We start from the raw sequence: 25,392 nt of genomic DNA, 5'->3' as shown, positions 1-25,392 counted from the left end.
AAAGTCATCTTTTGTTCATCGACCGAATATTCCCTTAAGAACACTAGCTTTTGGCTTCACCCAGTCTGAGGTACACGTCCGGCTGACCCGGCGGTAACAATCGCAGAGGTGCTCCCCTTATGGCCTAGCCGAATTAATGAGAACGTAGGGAATAAATACAAGAGCCAGGCAACCCAGCTTGGCCAAAACTTAAGTCATATTGATGCATATAATGGTGAAAAAAGGTACATGCGGAAGTATAACACATGTGTTGGGCGTGAGGCCCAGGTAAATAATTTAAGCTTCTGTGAAAGAAGCCCCCATGTATGAAGAGTGCGACTAGCGCATCTGTAATGTATGAGTGAGGCAAGGGAAACAAGACAGATGATGCATATGCAGAAAATGGACAAAGGGAGGGGACTAACATAAAGTCCGGTGCTAGGCGTAGAATCTTCGGAGCCTGGCTGCATTCCATGGGTTAGGCTCGAGTCGACTAGTCGATGCATCCCGCAGTCGGTACGCTCCACCGGTCAGAACTTGGTCGATAATGAAGGGACCTTCCCATTTGGGCTCGAGCTTGTTCTTTTTCTTATCCGGCAGCCGTAGAACTAGTTCGCCAACGTTATAAGTTTTGGCCCGTACTTCTCTGCTTTGGTATCTGCGAGCCTGTTGCTGGTAAAATGTGGAACGGGCTTTGGCTATGTCGCACTCTTCCTCCAAGGTGTCCAGACTGTCCTGCCGATCGAGCGCGGCTTCTCTTTCTTCGTACATGCGCACTCGAGGTGAGTCATGAATTATGTCACAGGGTAGGACTGCCTCTGCGCCGTACACCATAAAAAACAGTGTATATCCGGTACTACGATTCAGCATGGTCCGCAGCCCCGAGAGTACGGAGTTGAGCTCCTCTACCCAGTGCGTGTCAGACTCCATTAAGGAGCGCACTAATCTGGGTTTAATGCCGCTCATTATAAGACCATTTGCTCGTTCGACTTGACCGTTGGTTTGTGGGTGATAGACTGAAGCATAATCGAGCTTGATGCCCATTTTGCTACACTAGAGTGTTACCTCATCGGTCGTGAAGTTCGTGCCGTTATCAGTGATGATGTTGTGGGGGACGCCGTAACGGTGTACAACCCCGGATATGAAATCTATCACTGGTCCGGATTCGGCTGTTTTAACCGGTTTTGCCTCTATCCATTTGGTGAATTTATCCACCATGACCAATAAGTATTTTTTCTTGTGGGTTCCCCCTTTAAGGGGTCCAACCATGTCAAGCCCCCAGACCGCGAAGGGCCATGTAATGGGGATTGTTTGGAGGGCGGTGGGTGGCATGTGGCTTTGATTTGCAAAGAGCTGGCAACCGGCGCAACGTTGGACCAAGTCCTGTGCATCTGCCCGGGCCGTTGGCCAATAGAATCCTATACGGAAGGCCTTGCTTATAAGAGCCCGGGCTGCGGCGTGATGACCGCCGAGTCCGGCGTGAATTTCTGCCAAAAGGTTCTGCCCTTCCTCTTCGGAGATGCACCTTTGAAGGACTCTGGTAGCGCTTTTTTTGTACAATTCTCCCTCATGGACCCTGTAGGCTTTGGATCGCCGCACTATGCAGCGTGCCTCATTTTGGTCCTCCGGAAGTTCCTGTCTAGTTAGGTAGGCCAGGAATGGTTCTGTCCATGGGGCAATAATGGCCATTATTTCATGGGCTGATTGTGTTATTTCGGTGGCGGAGCCTCCGATTGTGTCAGAGAGTTCGGTATCGGGTATTTTGGCCGGGTCCAGACTGTTGTTACCGGTGTCCCCTTCCCATGCTACGGATGGCTTAAAAAGCCTTTCCAGAAATATCTTGGGAGGGACCACGTCGAGTTTTGCACCGATGCGGGCGAGGATATCCGCCGCCTGATTGTTTTCCCGAGCCACATGGTGAAATTCGAGCCCCTCGAACCGAGCTGACATTTTTAGGACGGCATTGCGATAAGCTGCCATTTTCGGATCCTTGGCATCAAAGTCTCCATTTATTTGGGATATCGCGAGGTTCGAATCCTCGCGCACCTCTAGGCGTTGAATGCCCATGGATACTGCCATCCAGAGACCATGTAGAAGGGCCTCATATTCGGCGGCGTTGTTGGAGTCCATATACATTATCTGTAGTACGTATTGAACGGTGTATCCTGTTGGGGACGTCAAAACGACGCTAGCCCCTAGACCAGCCAACATTTTGGAGCCGTCAAAGTGCATGATCCAGTTTGAATATGTGCCGTACTCTTTAGGGAGTTCGGCTTCCATCCACTCAGCGATGAAGTCAGCCAAAACTTGCGACTTAATAGCTCGCCGTGGCTTGTAAGTTATGTCGAACGGGAGGAGCTCAATGGCCCATTTGGCAATCCGGCCCGTCGCGTCGCGGTTGTTTATAATATCGTTAAGTGGTACTTCCGAGGCTACCGTTATCAAACACTCTTGAAAGTAGTGTCGCAGCTTCCGGGATGCCATAAATACCGCGTACGCTATCTTTTGATAATGCGGGTACCGTGATTTGCATGGAGTAAGGACAGTGGACACATAGTAAACCGGCTTTTGAAGGGGGAATTTGTGTCCGTCCACTTCTCGCTCGACGACGAGCACTGCGCTTACTACTTGATGAGTTGCCGCAATGTATAATATTATTGGTTCGCCAATGTTTGGCACGGCCAGGACTGGGTTTGTTGCCAATATGGCTTTTATTTCGTTGAGTCCGGCCGTGGCGGCGTCCGTCCACTCGAAGTGTTCGGTGCGCCGAAGGAGGCGATAAAGGGGTAATGCCTTTTCTCCCAAGCGGGAGATAAAGCGGCTTAGAGCCGCCATGCATCCAGTCAATTTTTGTATTTGTTTGAGGTCTGTTGGGGTAGCCAACTATGACCACACTCGGATTTTGGCCGGATTAGCTTCAATACCTCTACTGGAGACAATGAATCCCAGGAGCTTTCCAGCTGGTACGCCGAAAACGCATTTTTCCGGATTGAGCTTGATGTCATATGTTCGGAGGTTGTCGAATGTGAGCCTCAAGTCGTCTACTAGAATTTCGACATGCTTGGTTTTAACGACCACGTCATCCACGTATGCCTCCACTGTTTTGCCGATCTGGTTTGCCAGGCATGTCTGAATCATGCGCTGATATGTTGCGCCGACGTTTTTGAGCCCGAAGGGCATTGTGTTGAAGCAGAATGGGCCGTATGGTGTGATGAATGCCGTTGCGGCTTGGTCTGGCTCTGCCATTTTAAATTGATGGTAGCCGGAGTATGCGTCGAGGAAACACAATGAATCGTGTCCCGCGGTAGCATCGATGATTTGATCGATGCGGGGGAGGGGGAAGGGATCCTTTGGGCAGGCCTTGTTAAGGTCCTTAAAATCGACGCACAAGCGCTAGGATTTGTCCTTCTTTGGTACCATTACCAGGTTTGCTAGCCAGTCCGGATGTTTTATGTCTCTGATGAATCCGGCCTCCAATAGCTTGGCTAGTTCCTCTCCCATGGCTTGTCTCTTAGGTTCGGAGAAACGTCGAAGAGCCTGCTTGACTAGCTTAAATCCTTTTAGGATATTTAGGCTGTGCTCAGCTAGCCTGCGTGGGATTCCTGGCATGTCTGAAGGGTGCCAGGCAAAAATGTCCCAGTTCTCGTGTAGGAACTCTCGCAGTGCGGCATCGACATCAGGGTTTAATTGTGCCCTGATGGAAGCTGTTTTTGTAGGGTCCGTTGGATGGACTTGGAATTTGAATATTTCGTCCGCCGGTTTAAAGGAGGTGGACTTGGATCTTTTATCGAGTATCACGTCGTCTCTGTTCACCATGGTGCGCAGCGTAGTTAGTTCCTCGGCCGCTAGGGCTTCGGATAGTGCCTCAAGGGCCAATGCAGCTGTCTTATTTTCGGCGTGGAGTGCTATGTCCGGATCACTAGCAAGAGTGATGATTCCGTTGGGCCCGGGCATTTTGAGCTTCATGTACCCATAATGGGGTATGGCTTGGAAGATTTTAAACGCCTCCCGCCCTAATAGAGCGTGGTATCCGCTACTGAACGGGGCTACTTGGAATGTAGTTTCTTCGGACCTGTAATTATCCGACGTGCCGAATACCATGTCTAGTGTGATTTTTCTAGCACAGCGTGCTTCCCGACTGGGGATGATTCCTCTAAATTTTGTGCTACTTTGCTCAATGCGGCTCCAGTCTATTTCCATCTTTTGAAGAGTTTCCTCATAGATGAGGTTTAATCCGCTGCCGCCGTCCATGAGTACCTTGGTGAGTCGAAAGCCGTCCACGATTGGACTGAGGACCAGTGCGGCTGGTGCTCGGGCTGTTCGGAATTTAGGTTTGTCACTGGCATTGAAGGTAATAGCCGTGTCACTCCAAGGATTTATTTCTGCTATGTGGCAGATTTCGGCCATGCTGCGGAGTGTTCACTTGCGTCTATTATTTGACGCGAAGGTCTCAAATACCGTTAACACCGTATTGTTGTCCATGGGATGATGCTGTGTTGTCTTTGGGAGGAGTAGATCCTCACCACTTTTGGCCACCTGCCGGAGTATCCAATATGCTCTAAGGCTGTGCCTTGGTATTGCATCTGCTGTACTATGAATTTTGCAGGGTCTGTTGAGCCATCCCTCCAGTACGGTTCCTTGCCCCGTAGAGGGATTTTGCTTTTTGGTAGTTAACCTAGGTGTATTGTGATAATGCACCCTTTTATTTCGGACTAGGTTTGTATTCAGGGCCGGATTATCCCAAAATTTTATTTCGGTATTCCAGGCGCTTTCCATCGCATAGTACTTTCGTACTATGGACACCAAGTCGGCAAAGCGTGTAATTTCGCGACGACTTATGGCGTTGAGGATTCCCTTGTCCGTGCAATTACTGCAGAAGAATGAAATTGCGTCTTCCTCGCGGCAGTCCTTTATCCTGTTCATGACCAGGAGGAATCTGGCCCAGTAATGGTGTACTGTTTCTTCGGGCTCTTGCCTAATTTGGGATAGATCGCGTATGTTTGGGTGGGTGGGTGTAATTGAATCCGAATCCTCACCCAATCTGAGACTCAGGGGCCAAGGAGTTCCAAACTCGGAAGTCTGGATTCTTGGATGTTTTCCGATAAATCTAGCCCGCTGCCTGATTCTAGGTTCAGGCTTTGAGTGATGTCCTCCCCTCCTTGGGTATCCGGCTTGGAGGGATCGGGAATCCGGACATAGCTAGTCCTTAAGATAGATGAAGGGTTGCCGCATTGTTCCTCCACCACTGCAACGTGATGGGTGACCTAGGGAGAGTTGATCTCTCTTAGATCGGGTTTAGGCCCAACCTGATCATAGTCTGTAGCGACTCCTAGGGTGGCGATGCGATCCAAGAGCTCGTTCAGGGAAGAGATCTCCATTGGATCTAACTGCTCAGCGAGTTCCGAGTTGACATGAAGATTGCTTTCGATGACCCGAGAAGTCATCGTCGGCGTAGCGGCCGAACAGGCGGTCATAAGAAAACCACCTAGCCGGAGAGTTTGGCCGATAGCCAAAGCTCCCTCAGCAATAGTGCCATCTTTAAAGACGGGATGAGACATCCTTCCTGGTGAAGACGACACAGCGGAACTCTCAATGAAAGCACCAATGTCGGTGTCAAAACCGGCAGATCTCGGGTAGGGGGTCCCGAACTGTGCGTCTAGGCCGGATAGTAACAGGAGGCAGGGGACACGATGTTTTACCCAGGTTCGGGTCCTCTTGATGGAGGTAAAACCCTACGTCCTGCTTGATTAATATTGATGATATGGGTAGTACAAGAGTAGATCTACCACGAGATCAGAGAGGCTAAACCCTAGAAGCTAGCCTATGGTATGATTGTATGTTGTGGTTATTGTCCTACGGACTAAAACCCTTCGGTTTATATAGACACCGGAGAGGGTTAGGGTTACACAAGGTCGGTTACAAAGGAGGAGGTATCCATATCCGTATTGCCTAGCTTGCCTTCCACGCCAAGTAGAGTCCCATCCGGACACGAGACGAAGTCTTCAATCTTGTATCTTCATAGTCTAACAGTCCGGCCAATGGAGATAGACCGGCTGTCCGGAGACCCCCTAATCCAGGACTCCCTCACCCTCCATTAGCATGATTGCAATGCAGTGACATGGTTTAAGTTATTTGAACTTGTTTAAAATATGGCATTAGCTATGTATGATTTGTTCATGGCATTTCTCGGAGTATTGTTTTGATCTTGACATTGCCATGATATTGCTTGGAGTTCTAGGACTTATATTTTGATGACTATTTGGATATCATGTGCCTTTGGATTCTTAGTGGCTAGTGTGATTATTTTCATGATGGTATCTATTATTATCTAGGAGCATTACTTTGGATATCATGTTGCCTTTGGATTCTTAGTGGCTAGTATGATTATTTTCATGATGGTATCTAGTATTATCTCGGAGCATTACTTTGGATATCATGGTGCCTTTGGATTATTAGTGGCTAGTGTTAGTTTCATCATGATGCTAGATGATATTATGTTCTAGAGTATGATGTTGGAGATGATGCTTGCATGTGGATCATAGTTGGATAGTTAGTTCTTGATATTTGACTAGTAGTGATGCGGAGCATCCTATGGACATCACCATGTCAAGAGTTCATTCGGCAAGTGACACATGCGACATCTACTTCACGTACATAAAGGTGAATCCTCTCCTTTACACGTGCTCACTTGACCCCTTCGAGGATGGTATACTACTTAACCCTCCATCGTGCATGCATAGGTATTGTCGGAGCTTCACGGATGACGAGGAGGAGTGCAAGCGCCAAGGATCACCTACACCATCCGCGAGGGAAGCCTGGAAGAGAAGACACAAGAAGAAGAGCTGTCGAAGAAGCTCCAGCCACCGGACGACCGGTCGGGTCCGGACGTCCGGCGCCTGAAGATCCACCGGACGACCGGTCTAGACCGGACGACCGGTGTCCCTGCACCCGAGCCAAACGAGCGGACATCCGACGCCACCGGACGACCGGCGACCGGACGACCGGTCCAGACCGGAAATCCGCTGCACCAGCATCCGAGCTAGATTGAGCGGACGATCGGCCCCTACTGGACATCCGGCCGCCCACGAGCCACCGGACGACCGGTCCCCAGCGGACGTCTGGTACCTGGCTGTGTCCAGTTGCGGGCTGAGGCCCATGTACCCCTTCACTTTCCGCCCCATTTGCACTACGACTATAAATAGACCTCTCCCTCCTCCTTTCTAGGGTAGCGTTGTGATAGCTCATTTGAGAGATAGAGCTACGCTCATCCATATCGGATCTACTCCTTGAGAGAGACCGCGGCCCCTCTTCGGAGAAGATCCACCTTGGATTCAAGACCTCCTTGCGGAGAAGATCCCCTCGCGGATACAAGACCTCCTCATGAAGAAGAACCGGCTACCTTTGTATCGTCCTTAGTTGATTGTGGATCGTGTATCTTACTTTATGTATTTGAGGATCTAGCACATGTGTGATCTATTCATGTTGGTTTGAGTGTTTTCTCTCGTTTTCCCCTTTGTGTTCTTCGTGTTCTTCGCGGGATTCCGCTCCTTTCGTGAAAGATCGGGCCACTAGGGTTCTACCCTACATCATCTTGGTATCATGAGCCACGTTGATCACGATTTCGGAGCCTTCCCCATCGTTTTATAGCCTTCTTTTGCTTGATTTCGTCCTAAATTCGAAAATCCCCACCAAAAATAGCCCCAATTTTTTTTGTGATTTGTTGGTTTTGATGATGTTTTGTTGATTTTAATCCATGGATTTGCTTGGTTTCGAATGGATCTAGCATTTCCCCAATTTTCCCCACTTCCCATCCATGAAATCTCATCAATTTTGACCCCAAAATCCCCAAATTCCGCCCAAAATCGCGTGCCGGATCTGAAATCTCGCGTTGACCCCGACCACCGGATGACCGTCACTTTACCGGACGTCCGGAGCCCCTGGAACGACCGGACGTCCGTCATCCACCGGACACCGGAACCCCTAACCCGAGAAGAATCACCGGATTTCCGACCCGACCGGACGTCCGGCCACCGGACATCCGTCCCTTAGCGGACGTCCGCTACCTGTAAAAACTCACTTCGGCTGATTTTTGTTTCGGCCATAACTAATTCATCCGAACTCCGATTTTGACGTTGTTTAGCTCGTTTGGAAGCTCTTGACATCCTCCTTCCCACAAAAATACCACCAACATCATTTGGCTCCATCAAATTTTCTGAAATTTGGCAAGTTTGCCTAGGCCCTCTACCATATCATCCGCTACACCACCATAGCCTTCCGCAACCTAACCAATTCTGCTCCCCATCGCATTAGTGGTTGCTTGAGGAGTGATTTGAGTCTCCTAAGGTGTTTCGGCTACTTAGGGATGGTTGCTTCTTCATCGACCACCACCACCACTTCCGCATAACCTTGCCCACCATACACTTCCGCCACCTCAACTTAACCCAATTTTGTTTGTGTTGTGAGTTGTGTTTCCTAAGGTGTTTCGGCTACTTAGGGACCGTGCTTCCAACTCCGACACCGTGTATTGTACACCACCATAACCTCCACTTCCGCATTGCGTACTCCTCAACCCATCATTGCATTTCCACAATCCCTTTGAGCTTCCGCAACCACCACCGCATCCCGCTACCACCATTTTGAGATTTGACGTTTGAGATTTTGAGTTCGCGGTTTTTCCGTTTCCTAAGGTGTTTCGGCTACTTAGGGACGAGTCACCATCATCTTGGTATCTCCATCAAGATTACCGCCACTCATCATTCGCCACGGACGGTAACCTACATATCATCTCGGTATCGTGGTACCCCTCCATTGTACATTCCCCTTGCAATTGCATTGTTAACCCCTAGCCCATTTTGCGTTACTTGCCTATCGAGACTAGCCATTTGAGTATTGCCGGCAACATTACTTGTGCACATTGATGATCTACACCATACATTGCATACATACCATATCATATTGGCATCATATCATCTCGTGTGCCTCAAGTTTGTTCCCGCATATACACAATAGCTATCTTGGTTTGTGCATTGTGCAAAAGTGGCCTTACAAAAAAAGAATAAAGCTTTTAAGCAAAGAAAAAGAGTGAGAAAAGAGCTTGTAAGCAAGTGCCATAGCATCATACCACATTGCATATAAGATCATCTTGGATCATACCACCGGAACATCATACATATATAGCATACTTGGGATAGAAGTTGTTACATTTTGCAATTTATAGGTTGTGCACAAGTGTCGTATCCACCTATTGAGCAATCGTGCTAGCGTCTCTCTTGAGTTGTGGAACACGAGCGTTTTCCGTGGACTCCACATTTTGTGCTCATCCTTGGTTGCACGACCCCATTTATCTATCCGTGTGTGTGTTTCCGTGTGTCACATATTGCTATTGGTCTACTTGTTACACTTGCGAATTTGTGAATATCTTTCAACATTATTGACTCTTGCTAACATTTTACATCAAATTTTTGTGCCACTATCCTCACCGAGCTCCACCATAAGCCTTACTTGTGTAGGTGTGAGAAACCGACAAGAATTGGTACCAATTGTGCTATTTCCTTGTCCACATTGGAGTGATCATTGATCCACTTTCAACTTCGGTCAAGGTACATTTGGTATTCGTTCTTCTCTTTCTCCACTAATATTGGCTTGAATCTTGTGATGGATAGGCAAGGCATTTCATCTCCGGTCTTCCACAACAACGACGGCGTGTACAACTACATCAACAACAAGCTTTCCGCACAAAAGGAGGAGCAAGATGCAAGGATGGAGGAGATTCGGACCTTGTTGATCAACCGTTCTTCCCCTTCATCATCCTCGAGGTGGCGACGTTCAAGTCACAAGTCTTCGGAGCGCAAAAATGATGCAAGCGCAAGTCGTCCTCGTCCACATCTCCATGGCGACCACCATCACGTTTGTGATCCACCTCGTCATGAAGGGCAAGTCACCTCCAAGCAACATGTGCACGACGATGACGAACGACATCTACTACGAGTTCAAGCACGACAACGACACCATCATCATGATGATGCTCCACAAGCGCCTTCCTACAAGTCGCAACAAGCCCTACTTCACGCCAAGTCCAAACTTCATGACCATAAGAGAAGACCGCGAGACAAGCACCACCAAGACGGAGCTACGGCTACACCAAGTACTTTGGCATCTTCGCCTAGCGACTTCAAGGCATCTTCGCCTTCGGATATATGGCATCTTCGCCAACAAGCACCTCAAGACTATGCTCAAGAGAAGCTCCCCAAGCTCAAGTCCGCGACTTCCACGAGCTACTACGACCTCGACATCGACCACGCGATTCCTTTCTATGGGACTCAAGAACCCGAGGAGTATCTCGAGTGAGAGCGTTTGATGGACGACTACCTCTAGCTACATCAAGTCCCTCCCGAGGATCAAGTGAAGTGCGCCACAAGGAACTTCCACGACTACGCGTCCACATGGTGGCTTCACACACCTTCGGAGAGCTACGACATGAGTTGGCCCAAGACGAAGAGAGCTTTGCGGTGAGAGTTTGTGCCTCCAACCTACACGGAACAACTTCAACGCCAATTGGAGAACACTATCCAAGGATCCAAGTCCATCGACGAGTACTTCAAGGAGATGAAGATTGCCTTGCGACGAGCCGGCTTGGACGACCCCATTTAGATGAAGTTCCACTTCATGATGGGATTGCACAACGACATCTCCAAGACTCTCTTCCTCGAGAACTACAAGTCCCTCGACGACAACTACATTAGTGCTCTCAAGACGGAACAAGAACTCATGAAGGCCAAAGCTTCTCCACCCCATGCTCACTTCGCGACGACCAAGCTCGATGAGAACGAGCATGAGGCTAGTACCACCAAGATGTCCAAGCCCAACGAGCTCCAAGATGATGCTCCCAAGTTCGACTTCATCGCCATCCCTCTTTGTGGCATTGATGATGCCGAGTCCTCCATGACTCTTTTTCAAGACGGTGCGGCGACGAGTACAACTACGGAGACCCTCAAGGACCAAGCTTTGGAGGCGAGCGACACGGTGGTGAGCAAGGATGATGCTTCCATCTTAGGAGGCGAGTGTGATGATGTGCCATCTTCGGCCTTCATCCACGGCGAGAGTGATGTTGTGCCATCTTCGGCCTTCATCCACGACGACGACTACGAGACGGTTGAGCATGGGATTTTCCCTTCGACCACGGCGATGTATGATGACTTGAGTGACTTGTGCCACCATATTGAGAGTGAGAGTGACTTCACCACTAGCCACATATATGTGTTGCCACAATTCCCATGTGAGGAGAGCCACAACCCCCACCACTTGAGTGAGATGAGTGACTCCACCATATGTGAGTTTGAGTGCACCTATTTTGAGGGAGTGAGTGAACCACCACATAGAGAGAGTGAGATAGTTGATAGGTCATGTGAGGCCACTTTCAACACTAACGACTTGACCTCTACCTCTATTGTGTCTTCTCATTTGGTGCTAGGTCCCTTATATGATGACGCGCCGATTCTCGACGACTTCGTCCTACCTTTGGACAAGACGATGGCCATGGTGGAATATGATGCACCCCCCACATGGTGCCATCACAATGATGATCTTGACCACCATTCGGTCTTTCCCACCTCACCTACACCACATGAGTGGAATGACAATGGTAACATAGGTGAAGGTGATGCTCTAGTCCCACTAGTGGACATTCTTGACATTGATTGCTTGCATGATGTTTATCCACCTATTTCCATGATTCATGCTAGTGCGACTTCCTCATGTGATGATTTGTTGCCCATTTACGATGAGTATGATGATTCTCATGTGAAGTCTATTAGTTGTGATGCCATGTTGCATAGGATTTCTTGTGCTAATTCTCTCGGTCACATCATGTTTGCCAATCCGCTTGACTTGTCATATGCTATGCATGAGATCGACCACATGTCATATTTTCAATCTCTTCATAGTGACTATGCATATGCCATTAAGATTAACCCAATTTGCACTTATGTCATAGATGACAAGCCTATGGTTATTGGCATTTGTTTCTCTTGTGATGATATTGACATGCTACCTTTGCATCATTTATCTCATATGCCATGCCATAACCACCTAGCTTCGGATATGCATTGCTTTGGATGTTGTCCTTTTTCTCCATATGATGTTTCCAATATTGCTCATGAGGAGACCCCCATAGTTTCCTCATACATTTTAGGAGATTTTGATCACTCCCATCCATTGCATCATCCTCATACTTATGTGCACAATATGCTCCCCATGAATAAACATGATATTGATGTGCCATATATTTGTATGCTAAATTTGCATCCACACCGTGTTATACACAATAACTATTCTTTCATGATGGATGACATGTTCTTATACCATGCATCAAATTTCTTTGAGCGATGCTTATCTTGTGCTAACTCTCACGTGCACATACACATCATGATGGATGATGTGTACATTTACCACACACACAATTTCTTCCGTTTGTGTCTCTTTTGTGTAGGTACCTATGAATTCTTGTCAACCTCGCAATCCCACGAGTTGACAAAACGAGCTCTAGAGAGCAATGATGACTTGGGATCCCATGGATTGCCTTTCCCACCGCTCTCTTCAAGCGAAGTCTTCGCGCATTTCTTCTACATGGCCCTCACTTGGCTATGGGTTGTTGTCCATTATATATCCTTTGCCCATCTTGCCATGTTCACTTTGCATGATATGCTCATTCACATGCTTTTGCCATGCATTTGTGACCCATGCTTTGCATTACAGATGATGATTGATTCTCATACTTGTATGTGTATTTGCAAGCTTGGTGGAGATATTGCTTGTTATTGCCATGTTTGCTTTGTATCCCGTGCCTATGATGATACTTTCATCTTGCTTTGTGTTCGTGCTTGCGATATGTCATGTGCATTGCCTATGCCTATTATTTGCTCTCATGACATGATTGCCATGATTTACTCTAGTATGTTGCATCTTCGCACTACTAGCTTGCACGACTTGATTACTATGCTTGACTTGATTGCCTCACACATGATGAACAATTGCTCTTTCTATTGTGTTGAGTGCCACACTATATTCACTACACCCCATGCACATTATGCTTGGATTGTCTTGCACTTGATCCATGTGTTTAGACACTTCATTTTACTTGGTGTTGTGAATGATTCATATGCCTACCATCGACCTTACATTGAGCAATTTGTGAATGCTTGCTATGAACTTGAGGTAGATGCTTCTTCTCTTGTCACACACATTTGCATCACTACCTCACATTCACATGCTTGTTTCCATGATGTCCTTCTTTGTGCTCAATTTATGTGCTTACATGCCATGTCACAATCCTTTGTCACACCATATGCTATGCTTGATGACAACACTTGTTGGGTGAATCACCTCTTGAATGCTTGGTTTTGCACTAACACTAACCGCATTTGTTTTTCCAAGTGTTTGTTCTCCTTGCTCCTTTTGAAGGACTCACAAGACGGTGTGACATTGAAGAGTGCCCATTTCAAGCTTCAAGATGACGAGAACTTGGTGATCGACCACTACTACACGGCGATGCCATCTCTGTCCCATGGTGATTTGGATTTTGATCCGAGGTTGGATCTTTCCCAAGGGGGAGGGGATGATGCGGAGCATCCTATGGACATCACCATGTCAAGAGTTCATTCGGCAAGTGACACATGCGACATCTACTTCACATACATAAAGGTGAATCCTCTCCTTTACACGTGCTCACTTGACCCCTTCGAGGATGGTATACTACTTGACCCTCCATCGTGCATGCATAGGTATTATCGGAGCTTCACGGATGACGAGGAGGAGTGCAAGCGCCAAGGATCACCTACACCATCCGCGAGGGAAGCCTGGAAGAGAAGACGCAAGAAGAAGAGCTGTCGAAGAAGCTCCAGCCACCGGACGACCGGTCGGGTCCGGACGTCCGGTGCCTGAAGATCCACCGGACGACCGGTCCAGACCGGACGACCGGTGTCCCTGCACCCGAGCCAAACGAGCGGACGTCCGACGCCACCGGACGACCGGCGACCGGACGACCGGTCCAGACCGGAAATCCGCTGCACCAGCATCCGAGCCAGATTGAGCGGACGACCGGCCCCTACCGGACGTCCGGCCGCCCACGAGCCACCGGACGACCGGTCCCCAGCGGACGTCCGGTACCTGGCTGTGTCCAGTTGCGGGCTGAGGCCCATGTACCCCTTCACTTTCCGCCCCATTTGCACTACGACTATAAATAGACCTCTCCCTCCTCCTTTCTAGGGTAGCATTGTGATAGCTCATTTGAGAGATAGAGCTACGCTCATCCATATCGGATCTACTCCTTGAGAGAGACCGCGGCCCCTCTTCGGAGAAGATCCACCTTGGATTCAAGACCTCCTTGCGGAGAAGATCCCCTCGTGGATACAAGACCTCCTCACGAAGAAGAACCGGCTACCTTTGTATCGTCCTTAGTTGATTGTGGATCGTGTATCTTACTTTATGTATTCGAGGATCTAGCACATGTGTGATCTATTCATGTTGGTTTGAGTGTTTTCTCTCATTTTCCCCTTTGTGTTCTTCATGTTCTTCGCGGGATTCCTCTCCTTTCGTGAAAGATCGGGCCACTAGGGTTCTACCCTACATCAAGTAGTCTTATCATTCTTGGATTCATCATGATAGTAGTGTTATGCTATCCTCAGAGTATTTTGGAGATACGATATTCAGCTTTGGATTATTTGTTGGATATTGATATGACTTCGATTATAGGTAGATAGATGATATCGGAATATCAGTCATAACTATTATATTTTGGGGATAAATTCCATCATTAAGTTGGTCAGGTGCCACTGAACCGGGCTTTTTCCATTGCAACCACATTTGCCTTTATGGGAAGGTCCTAATGTGGTCTATTGTCGTGCCTCTCGCCGGTGCCTCCAATGAGGGAAGGTTATAGGCGTGCGGTACCCTGGCCCGGTAAGCAAACATAACCTTGTGTGCCCGTAGTTGGATTTTGCGCATGTGGTCCCTGTTTGGGACCGTTTTGTTTGCCACGATGGTGGCCGTTTTGGCCACGACGGTGGTCGTTGTGTATTTGGTAGACACGGGGCCACCCAGGACTATCCCAGTGGGGAGTGAGTCGGAGTGGCGGGGAGAGTGTCATGGCAGTAGATCGGTTTTGTCGGAACGCCGTTGGTCCACCCGAATGGGAGTGCGTGGCCATGGGTTCCATGGTGTGGGTAAAGTGCGCTACCTCTGCAGAGTGTATTTAAACTATCGATAGCCGCGTCCTCGGTCATGGGCATGGGTTCGTACTAGGTCACACCGTTCGATCAACACTCACATGACGGAATTACTTATAGGTCTTCTATATGTTGATATGTTGAGCGGTACCGATTGGCAGGATGTTGATGATGTTGGAGACCAAGTATTGGTCATGGTAGTGATCGCCGGAAAGATCACCGTTTGAGACCAAGTGCTGGTCGTGGTAGTGATCGCCGGAAAGATCACCGTTTGAGACCAAGTGTTGGTCATGGTAGTGATCGCCGGAAAGATCACCATTTGGTTTTGATCACGAGGTGATCGAGATGGTATATTGCTTGGCCGGTTAGCCAAGAGAGATATGGTTATGGAGATCTGAGATGGAGTTTTTTCAGTATTGTATCAGTTTCATACCATGCTTAGTAGTTGTTTCATCATGGTAGTTGTTAATTAATTAACCTGTAAATGCTATGTTATTATCTTGCCTTGATGTTTATGGTTCTTGTGAGCTTGCAAGTACATTCAATGTACTGACCTGGTGTGTCATGCCATATTGCAGGTGATGCCATGATTGCTTGATTGCTTGTTGATGGTTGCCGTGCGTGCGAGCTAGATCGTGTCCCAGCCAGAGTCCCTGCGGAGTGGAGTTCACCACCTTTGTCGTTGTTCCGTGATGACCCACAAGTATAGGGGATCTATCGTAGTCCTTTCGATAAGTAAGAGTGTCGAACCCAACGAGGAGCAGATGGAAATGATAAGCGGTTTTCAGCAAGGTATTCTCTGCAAGTACTGAAATAAGTAGTAACAAATAGTTTTCTGATAGGATGAATTGTAACGAGCAAAGAGTAACAAAAGTAAATAAAGTTCAGCAAGGTGGCCCAATACTTTTTTAGCAAAGGACAAGCCGGAACAAACTCTTATAATAGGAAAAGCGCTCCCGAGGACACATGGGAATATCGTCAAGCTACTTTTCATCACGTTCATATGATTCGCGTTCGATACTTCGATAATTTGATATGTGGGTGGACCAGTGCTTGGGTGCTGTTCTTACTTGAACAAGCATCCCACTTATGATTAACCTCTATTGCAAGCATCCGCAACTACAACAAAATTATTAAGGTAAACCTAACCATAGCATGAAACATGTGGATCCAAATCAGCCCCTTACGAAGCAACGCATAAACTAGGGATTAAGCTTTTGTCACTCTAGCAACCCATCATCTACTTATTACTTCCCAATGCCTTCCTCTAGGCCCAAATAATGGTGAAGTGTTATGTAGTCGACGTTCACATAACACCACTAGAGGCTAGACAACATACATCTTATCAAAATATCAAACAAATACCAAATTCACATGACTACTCATAGCAAGACTTCTCCCTTGTCCTCAGGAACGAACGTAATTACTCACAAAGCATATTCATGTTCATAATCAGAGGGGTAATAATATGCATATAGGATCTGAACATATGATCTTCCACCAATTAAACCAACTAGCATCAACTACAAGGAGTAATCAACACAACTAGCAACCTACTAGCACCAATCTCGGACTTTGAGACAAGAATTGGATGCAAGAGATGAACTAGGGTTTGGAGATGAGATGGTGCTGGTGAAGATGTTGATGGAGATTGACCTCTCCCGATGAGATGAGCGTTGGTGATGACGATGGTGATGATTTCCCCCTCCCGGAGGGAAGTATCCCTGGCAGAACAGCTCTGCCGGAGCTTTAGATTGGATCCGCCAAGGTTTCGCCTCGTGGCGGCGGAGTCTCGTCCCGAAAAGTCCCCCCTTATTTTTTTCTCATCAAAATACCTCATATAGGAGAAGATGGACGTCGGAGAGCCACCAGGGGGCTCACGAGGTAGGGGGGCGCGCCCTAGGGGGGGCGCCCCCCACCCTCGTGAGCAGGGTGTGGGCCCCCTGGCCTTCATCTTTGGCGAGGATTTTTCTTTATTTGTTTTAAGATGTTCCGTGGAGTTTCAGGACTTTTGGAGTTGCGCATAATAGGTCTCTAATATTTGCTCCTTTTCCAGCCCAGAATTCCAGCTGCCGGCATTCTCCCTCCTTATGTAAACCTTGTAAAATAAGAGAGAATAGCCATAAGTATTGTGACATAAAGTGAAATAACAGTCCATAATGCGATAAATATCGATATAAAAGGATGATGCAAAATGGACGTATCAACTCCCCCAAGCTTAGACCTCGCTTGTCCTCAAGCAAAAAGCCGATAACAATAAATATGTCCTCATGTTTAGAGGTAGAGGCGTCGATAAAAATAAAATACGGACATGAAGGCATCACGATTATTCTCATAGCAGCAACATATATAGATTTTGTCATATGATTACTTATGTTCAAGTGATGATCTATTCACAATGCAAAAGTATAAATCATAAACCTTATTGGGCTCCGACAAACTATAATCTCAGTCATTGAAGCAATTGCAATTTATCATAACATCGGAAAGAGTCTATGTCAGAGCTAAAAAGCAAGTCCACATACTCAACTATCATTTAGTCCTCCATAATTGCTAACACTCACGCGATACTTGTGGTTACGGAGTTTTAATCAGACACAGAGAAAGATAGGGGCTTATAGTTTTGCCCCACAATCTTTTACCTCAAGGGTAATGTCAACAATAATGGTTCATGCTCCCCTACATCCAATTAGATATATATATCATGTTCTTTCCAACATGCTGAGCTTGCCAAAGGATAAAATGAAAAAGAAAAGGTGAAGATCACCAGGACTATTGCATAAGGTAGAAGATAATAATAAAGGATAGGCCCTTCGCAGAGGGAAGCAGAGGTTGCCATGCGCTTTTATGGTTGGATGTATAAAATATCAATGCGAAAGAACGTCACTTTATATTGCCCCTTGTGATATGAACCTTTATTATGCAGTCCGTTGCTTTTATTACTTCCACATCACAAGATCGTATACAGCTTATTTCTCCCACACCAATCAATCATACATATTTAGAGCAATTTTTATTGCTTTGCACCGATGACAACTTACTTGAAGGATCTTACTCAATCCATAGGTAGATATGGTGGACTCTCATGGCAAAACTGGTTTAAGGGTATTTGGAAGCACAAGTAGTATTTCTACTTGGTGCTGAGAATTTGGCTAGCATGAGGGGGAAAGGCAAGCTCAACAAGTTAGAGGATGCATGACAACATACTTTATCTCAGATATAAGAAAGACATAACTCATTACGCTGTCTTCCTTGTCCAACATCAACTCTTTAGCATGTCATATTTTAATGAGTGCTCCCAATCATAAAAGATGTCAATGATAATATATCTATATGTGAAAACCTCTCTTTCCTTATTACTTCCTATTAATTGCAACAATGACCAAAGCTATGCTTGCCAACTCCCAACAACTTTTAATCATCATACTCTTTCTATGTGAAGTCATTACTCTCAATAAGATCAATATGGACTTTTTGTGTCTTTTTGTGCTTTTCTTCTTTTCTTTTATTCACCCAAGATCATGGAAAAATAATTAATCCCTTGACTCAACACTAATCTTTATTATATATAGCTCACAGACTCGATTATATAGAGAGATCATAAAGCAAAACTCAAAACTAGATCATGCCATAAACTTTATTCTACTAGATCAAGATACTACTAATAGGATCGAACTAAGAAAAATAGTAAAGATAAGAGTTGTGATTGTGATACGATACCGGGGCACCTCCCCCAAGCTTGGTAGTTGCCAAGGGGAGTGCCCATACCCATGTGATTATATCTCCTTCTTTGTTGTTGGTGTAATATTCTTGGCGATTATTCCTCTCAGGATACGGTTCTCCTCCTCGAGCTTATTGACTTGCTGCTTGAGGTCCACTATTTCCTTACGAAGCTTTCCTGTGATAGCTAAAGCTCCTTGCACCCAAGGGTGTTGCATAGCCGCGGGAGAACAAGTGACACTCCTCTTCATATTTTCATAAGAAAGAAATCTAACATTTGAAGGGATAACCGAGTTTGGAATGGCTGAGCTCTGTGGTTCCGCCATCGTGAATCCAGCTCGGAAGCGAGAGGTGACTTCTTGATCCTCCATAGCATCTACTCTCATCAAGTCAGCCTCCATCTCTTCCTCCGTTGCTGGCCCAAAATGGTCAGCGTCGCTGTTTGCCCTTGGTTCCGGTGCCAGATTAGATACCCGGCTCTCCCCGATTGACTCTTGAGAAGACATCTTGCTCTAATATGCAGCAGCAACAGCTTGAAAACAAAAACAGAGGAAATTTGCGTGATACGGGAGTCAAAACCTTTGGGAGAATATATAATGAATCTTTACCGACCAAAATACGTAACGTGCAAGAAAACGGAGTCCGGAAGGCACACGAGGTGCTCACGAGGTAGGGGGCGCGCCCACCACCCTCGTGTCCTTCCTGGACTGCTACTTATTTTTCTATTTTTCTAAATATTCCAAAACGGAGAAATATTGCCTTGAAAATTGTTTTGGAGTTGGTTTACTTACCGTACCACATATCTATTCCTTTTCAGAGTCTGAAACGTTCCGGAAAGTGTCTCTTATGTATTCCTCCGGGGTTACGGTTTCAATAATATTGGTTTCAACATTTATGGGATTACCTGAGATATAATGTTTGATTCTTTGACCGTTTACCACCTTTGGATTTGTGCCCTCGAAGTTGTTGATCTTTATGGCACCGGAACGATAGACCTCTTCGATAACATAGGGGCCTTCCCATTTAGAGAGAAGTTTTCCTGCAAAAAATCTTAAACGAGAGTTGTATAGCAATACATAATCACCTACATTAAACTCACGCTTTTGTATCCTTTTGTCATGCCATCTTTTAACTTTTTCTTTAAACAACTTGGCATTTTCATAAGCTTGGGTTCTCCATTCATCAAGTGAGCTAATATCAAATAACCTCTTTTCACCGGCAAGTTTAAAATCATAGTTGAGCTCTTTAATAGCCCAATATGCCTTATGTTCTAGTTCGAGAGGTAAGTGACAGGCTTTTCCATAGACCATTTTATACGGAGACATACCCATAGGATTTTTATATGCAGTTCTATAAGCCCATAATGCATCATCAAGTTTTTTGGACCAATTCTTTCTAGACCTATTAACAGTCTTTTGCAAAATTAATTTGAGCTCTCTATTGCTCAACTCTACTTGACCACTAGACTGAGGGTGATAAGGAGATGCAATTCTATGATTAACATCATATTTAGCAAGCATTTTACAGAAAGCACCATGAATAAAGTGTGAACCACCATTGGTCATTAAATATCTAGGGACTCCAAACCTCGGGAAAATAACTTCCTTAAGCATTTTAATAGAAGTGTTATGACCATAACTACTAGTTGGAATAGCTTCTACCCACTTAGTAACATAATCAACAGCAACTAAAATATGTGTGTATCCATTAGAGGCAGGAAAAGGTCCCATATAATCGAAGCCCCAAACATCAAACGGTTCAATAACAAGAGAATAATTCATAGGCATTTCTTGACGTCTACTAATATTACCAATTCTTTGACATTCATCACAAGACAAGACAAACTTACAGGCATCCTTGAAGAGAGTAGGCCAATAAAAATCAGATTGCAATACCTTATGTGCAATTCTATCTCTAGCGTGGTGTCCTCCATAAGACTCGGAATGACACTTGTGTAGGATCTGTTCCTGTTCATGCTCAGGTACACAACGTCTAATAACACCATCTACTCCTTCATAAAGATGTGGGTCATCCCAAAAGTAATGTCTTAAATCATAGAAAAACTTTTTCTTTTGCTGGTATGTGAAGCTAGGTGGTATAAACTTAGCAACAATATAATTAGCATAATCAGCATACCATGGAGTACTACAAGAAGTACTTATAACATTTAATTGTTCATCAGGAAAGCTATCATTAATAGGTAGTGGGTCATCAAGAATATTTTCTAACCTAGACAAGTTGTCTGCAACGGGGTTCTCAGCTCCCTTTCTATCAACAATATGCAAATCAAATTCTTGTAGCAAGAGAACCCATCTAATAAGTCTAGGTTTACCATCTTTCTTTTCCATAAGATATTTAATAGGAGCATGATCAGTTTGAATAGTTACTTTAGAATCAACAATATAAGATTTGAACTTATCATAAGAAAATACAACTGCTAAAAGCTCTTTTTCAGTAGTAGCATAATTTCTTTGAGCATTTTCTAGAGTCTTACTAGCATAATGAATAACATTTAATTTCTTATCAACTCTTTGCCCTACTGGACAGGGTGAAGATACCCCGAACAAGCCCCTTAGAGAATTACTTTCCATAGTAACAAGTGACAGTAAATTTCAGCACACTATATAAATTTTTCCTTACCAAATTCCACCTACCAAAAGCGCTACACTCCCCGGCAACGGCGCCAGAAAAGAGTCTTGATGACCCACAAGTATAGGGGATCTATCGTAGTCCTTTCGATAAGTAAGAGTGTCAAACCCAACGAGGAGCAGATGGAAATGATAATCGGTTTTCAGCAAGGTATTCTCTGCAAGTACTGAAATAAGTAGTAACAGATAGTTTTGTGATAGGATGAATTGTAACGAGCAACGAGTAACAAAAGTAAATAAAGTGCAGCAAGGTGGCCCAATCCTTTTGTAGCAAAGGACAAGCCGGAACAAACTCTTATAATAGGAAAAGCGCTCCCGAGGACACATGGGAATTTCGTCAAGCTAGTTTTCATCACATTCATATGATTCGCGTTCGATACTTTGATAATTTGATGTGTGGGTGGACCGGTGCTTGGGTGCTGTTCTTACTTGAACAAGCATCCCACTTATGATTAACCTCTATTGCAAGCATCCGCAACTACAACAAAAGTATTAAGGTAAACCTAATCATAGCATGAAACATGTGGATCCAAATCAGCCCCTTACGAAGCAACGCATAAACTAGGGTTTAAGCTTCTGTCACTCTAGCAACCCATCATCTACTTATTACTTCCCAATGCTTTCCTCTAGGCCCAAATAATGGTGAAGTGTTGTGTAGTCGACGTTCACATAACACCACTAGAGGCTAGACAACATACATCTTATCAAAATATCAAACGAATACCAAATTCACATGACTACTCATAGCAAGACTTCTCCCTTGTCCTTAGGAACGAACGTAATTACTCACAAAGCATATTCATGTTCATAATCAGAGGGGTAATAATATGCATATAGGATCTGAACATATGATCTTCCACCAATTAAACCAACTAGCATCAACTACAAGGAGTAATCAACACTACTAGCAACCTTCTAGCACCAATCTCGGACTTTGAGACAAGAATTGGATGCAAGAGATGAACTAGGGTTTGGAGATGAGATGGTGCTGTTGAAGATGTTGATGGAGATTGCTCTCTCTTGATGAGAGGAGCGTTGGTGATGATGATGGTGATGATTTCCCCCTCCCGGAGGGAAGTATCCCGGCAGAACAGCTCTGCTGGAGCTCTAGATTGGATCCGCCAAGGTTCCGCCTCGTGGCGGCGGAGTCTCGTCCCGAAAAGTTCCCCCTTATTTTTTTCTCATCGAAAGAACTCATATAGGAGAAGATGGACGTCGGAGAGCCACCAGGGGGCCACGAGGTAGGGGGCGCGCCCTATGGGGCGGGCCCACCCTCGTGAGCAGGGTGTGGGCCCCCTGGCCTTCATCTTTGGCGAGGATTTTTCTTTATTTGTTTTAAGATGTTCTGTGGAGTTTCAGGACTTTTGGAGTTGCGCAGAATAGGTCTCTAATATTTGCCCCTTTTCCAGCCCAGAATTCCAGCTGACGACATTCTCCCTCCTTATGTAAACCTTGTAAAATAAGAGAGAATAGCCATAAGTATTGTGACATAAAGTGAAATAACAGTCCATAATGCGATAAATATCGATATAAAAGCATGATGCAAAATGGACGTATCATTCCGCTGCTAGAAGTATTCCGCTGCTTCGAGTTGTTCCGCTGCTAGCATAGAGCTAGTGTAGTATCGCAGGCGTAGTGTCGCCGTGCTGATGTGCTTCTTTGTAACATCAGACCCTTGTATTATTATTCTTGTAATAAGAGCTGATTTGTTCTATGTCAAGCAATGTGGTATTCTAGAGACTTCTCCTTGATCTCTGGGGTGGCATACGGGGCGTTCCGCTTTCTCTGAGCCGGGGTGCCACATAGGGGCTGTAAACACCTGATCGGGTGGAAGCCGATCCGTCGTGTAATGCGGGAAAAATCGCTAGAGATTTTAGCCGCCGAATAGCTGACCAGCTCTAGCCGCATACTGACAGTCAGTTTTCGGCTTTCTCTACTGAGGTGTTTATCTGGATGAACCAGGAGTAGTTCTCCCTTTACTACCCTAGCCAATAAAATGGAACGTAAGGTAGCAAGCACAGGAGCCGGGCAACCCAACTATTGACCAAAGACATGATTCGGAGCCGATGCATATAATGCAATATTCGGGGCACCGAATTGTACTATAAAAAGTGTTCGGACTTGTTGCCAACATATGAAGCGCAAAGGAGCCCCTGGCGGGTTAAGTCGTACCAAAGTGTACGGGTGCAATTAAAAAAAAGTTTAAATATAACGAAGGAGTAAGCCAATGCCACTTATGTTGGGCCGCAAACTGTTTCCATTATAATCTGATTGATAAGCAACAGGGCTATTTATCATGCTGAGAACAAGGGGGAGCTGCGTGCGGGTCCTTCAAACAGGCAAAGTGATCTTGAAAAAGATCATCTAGATGTTTCTGCTACACGTCTATGCTGCTTGCCTCCTTGGTATGTTTATCCTTCGAAAGGATCGATGGTGAGGCCGTCGTGAGGGGCCCGTGGAAAAGAAACCTGAAAAAAGGATAAAAAGAAAAGGGAAAGTATGAGTGCCCAGATACGGTCGAGCTGTATTATGGACCATGATCGAGTTATGCCTCCTTCTTTGCCCATGGTATTTTTAGTGCGTAGTTATGTACACGCGATACATACATCGCAGTTCAGTCGGGACTGAGACGGAGGCCAAATTGCTAGTCCGACTCCTGACGAGCCGGACCGTCATGCTCTGGAGTAATCCGGAATCGTTTAATAGTGTCTGTGGGCTTGGCCGTCGAATTGATGTTCTGCTTGATAAGGCCGCCATGTACTCCTGCTGCCAGGGCCACGGTGTGCTCCTCGGTACAGAGGTAGCGTTTCGTGTTTCCGTTGACTGTTATGACACCGCGTGGCTGAGGTATCTTAAGTTTGAGATAGGCATAGTGTGGCACCGCATTGAAGCGAGCAAATGCGGTTCGTCCGAGCAGTGCGTGATAGCCACTACGGAAGGGGACGATGTCGAAGATCAAGTCTTCACTTCGGAAGTTGTCCAATGATCTGAAGATGACTTCCATTGTGATTGAGCCCATCCAGTGGGCCTCTACACCTGGTATTACTCCTTTAAAGGTAGTTTTGGTGGGCTTGATCCTTAACGGATCGATGCCCATCTTGCAGACTGTCTCCTGATAGAGCAGGTTAAGGCTGCTGCCACCATCCATGAGGACCCGCGTGAGGTGGAATCCATCAATGATTGGGTCGAGGACCAGTGCGGTTGAGCCGCCATGACCAATACTGGTCGGATGGTCCCTGTGATCGAAAGTTATTAGGCAAGATGACCATGGATAGAATTTTGGGGCGACTGGCTCTATTGTATAGACGTCCTGAGTGCACGTTTGCGCTCCCTCTTGGGGATATGAGTAACGTATATCATGTTCACTGTTTTGACTGGGGGGGATTTCTTCTATCTCCCTGTGTTCGGTGGACGAGGCTCCTCGTCATCTTCCTCACTCGGCGGCCCCTTATATTTGTCCTCAGTATGTAACTTATCGGCCTGCTTAAAGACCCAAGAGCTTCTGTTGGTATAATTGGCAGGTTTATCGGGGGTGCCGCGGATCTGACATGGTCGATCGAGGATTTAGTCCAAGCTGGATGAGCCCAAATTGTTTCTTTTAAATGGCTTCTTCCACTGACCAGGTTTGGAGCCGCTGAATCCGGCGTTAACCGCCGTGTCATCGGTAATATCACCGTTGTTCCGATGCTTGTGCCTATTGCGTCGGGGCTTTCCGTTGCTATTTCTGGCTTCAGAAGTGCCAGGTATGCTTGTTTATTGTTGCTACGGGCTAGCCAACTATCTTCATCCGTGCAAAAGGGGTCATAAGTGCCGTGAGGGCTGCC

Source organism: Triticum urartu, chromosome 6, assembly GCF_003073215.2.
Source record: "Triticum urartu cultivar G1812 chromosome 6, Tu2.1, whole genome shotgun sequence".
Taxonomy (NCBI): domain Eukaryota; kingdom Viridiplantae; phylum Streptophyta; class Magnoliopsida; order Poales; family Poaceae; genus Triticum; species Triticum urartu.
Note: the sequence above shows the minus strand (reverse complement) of the source record.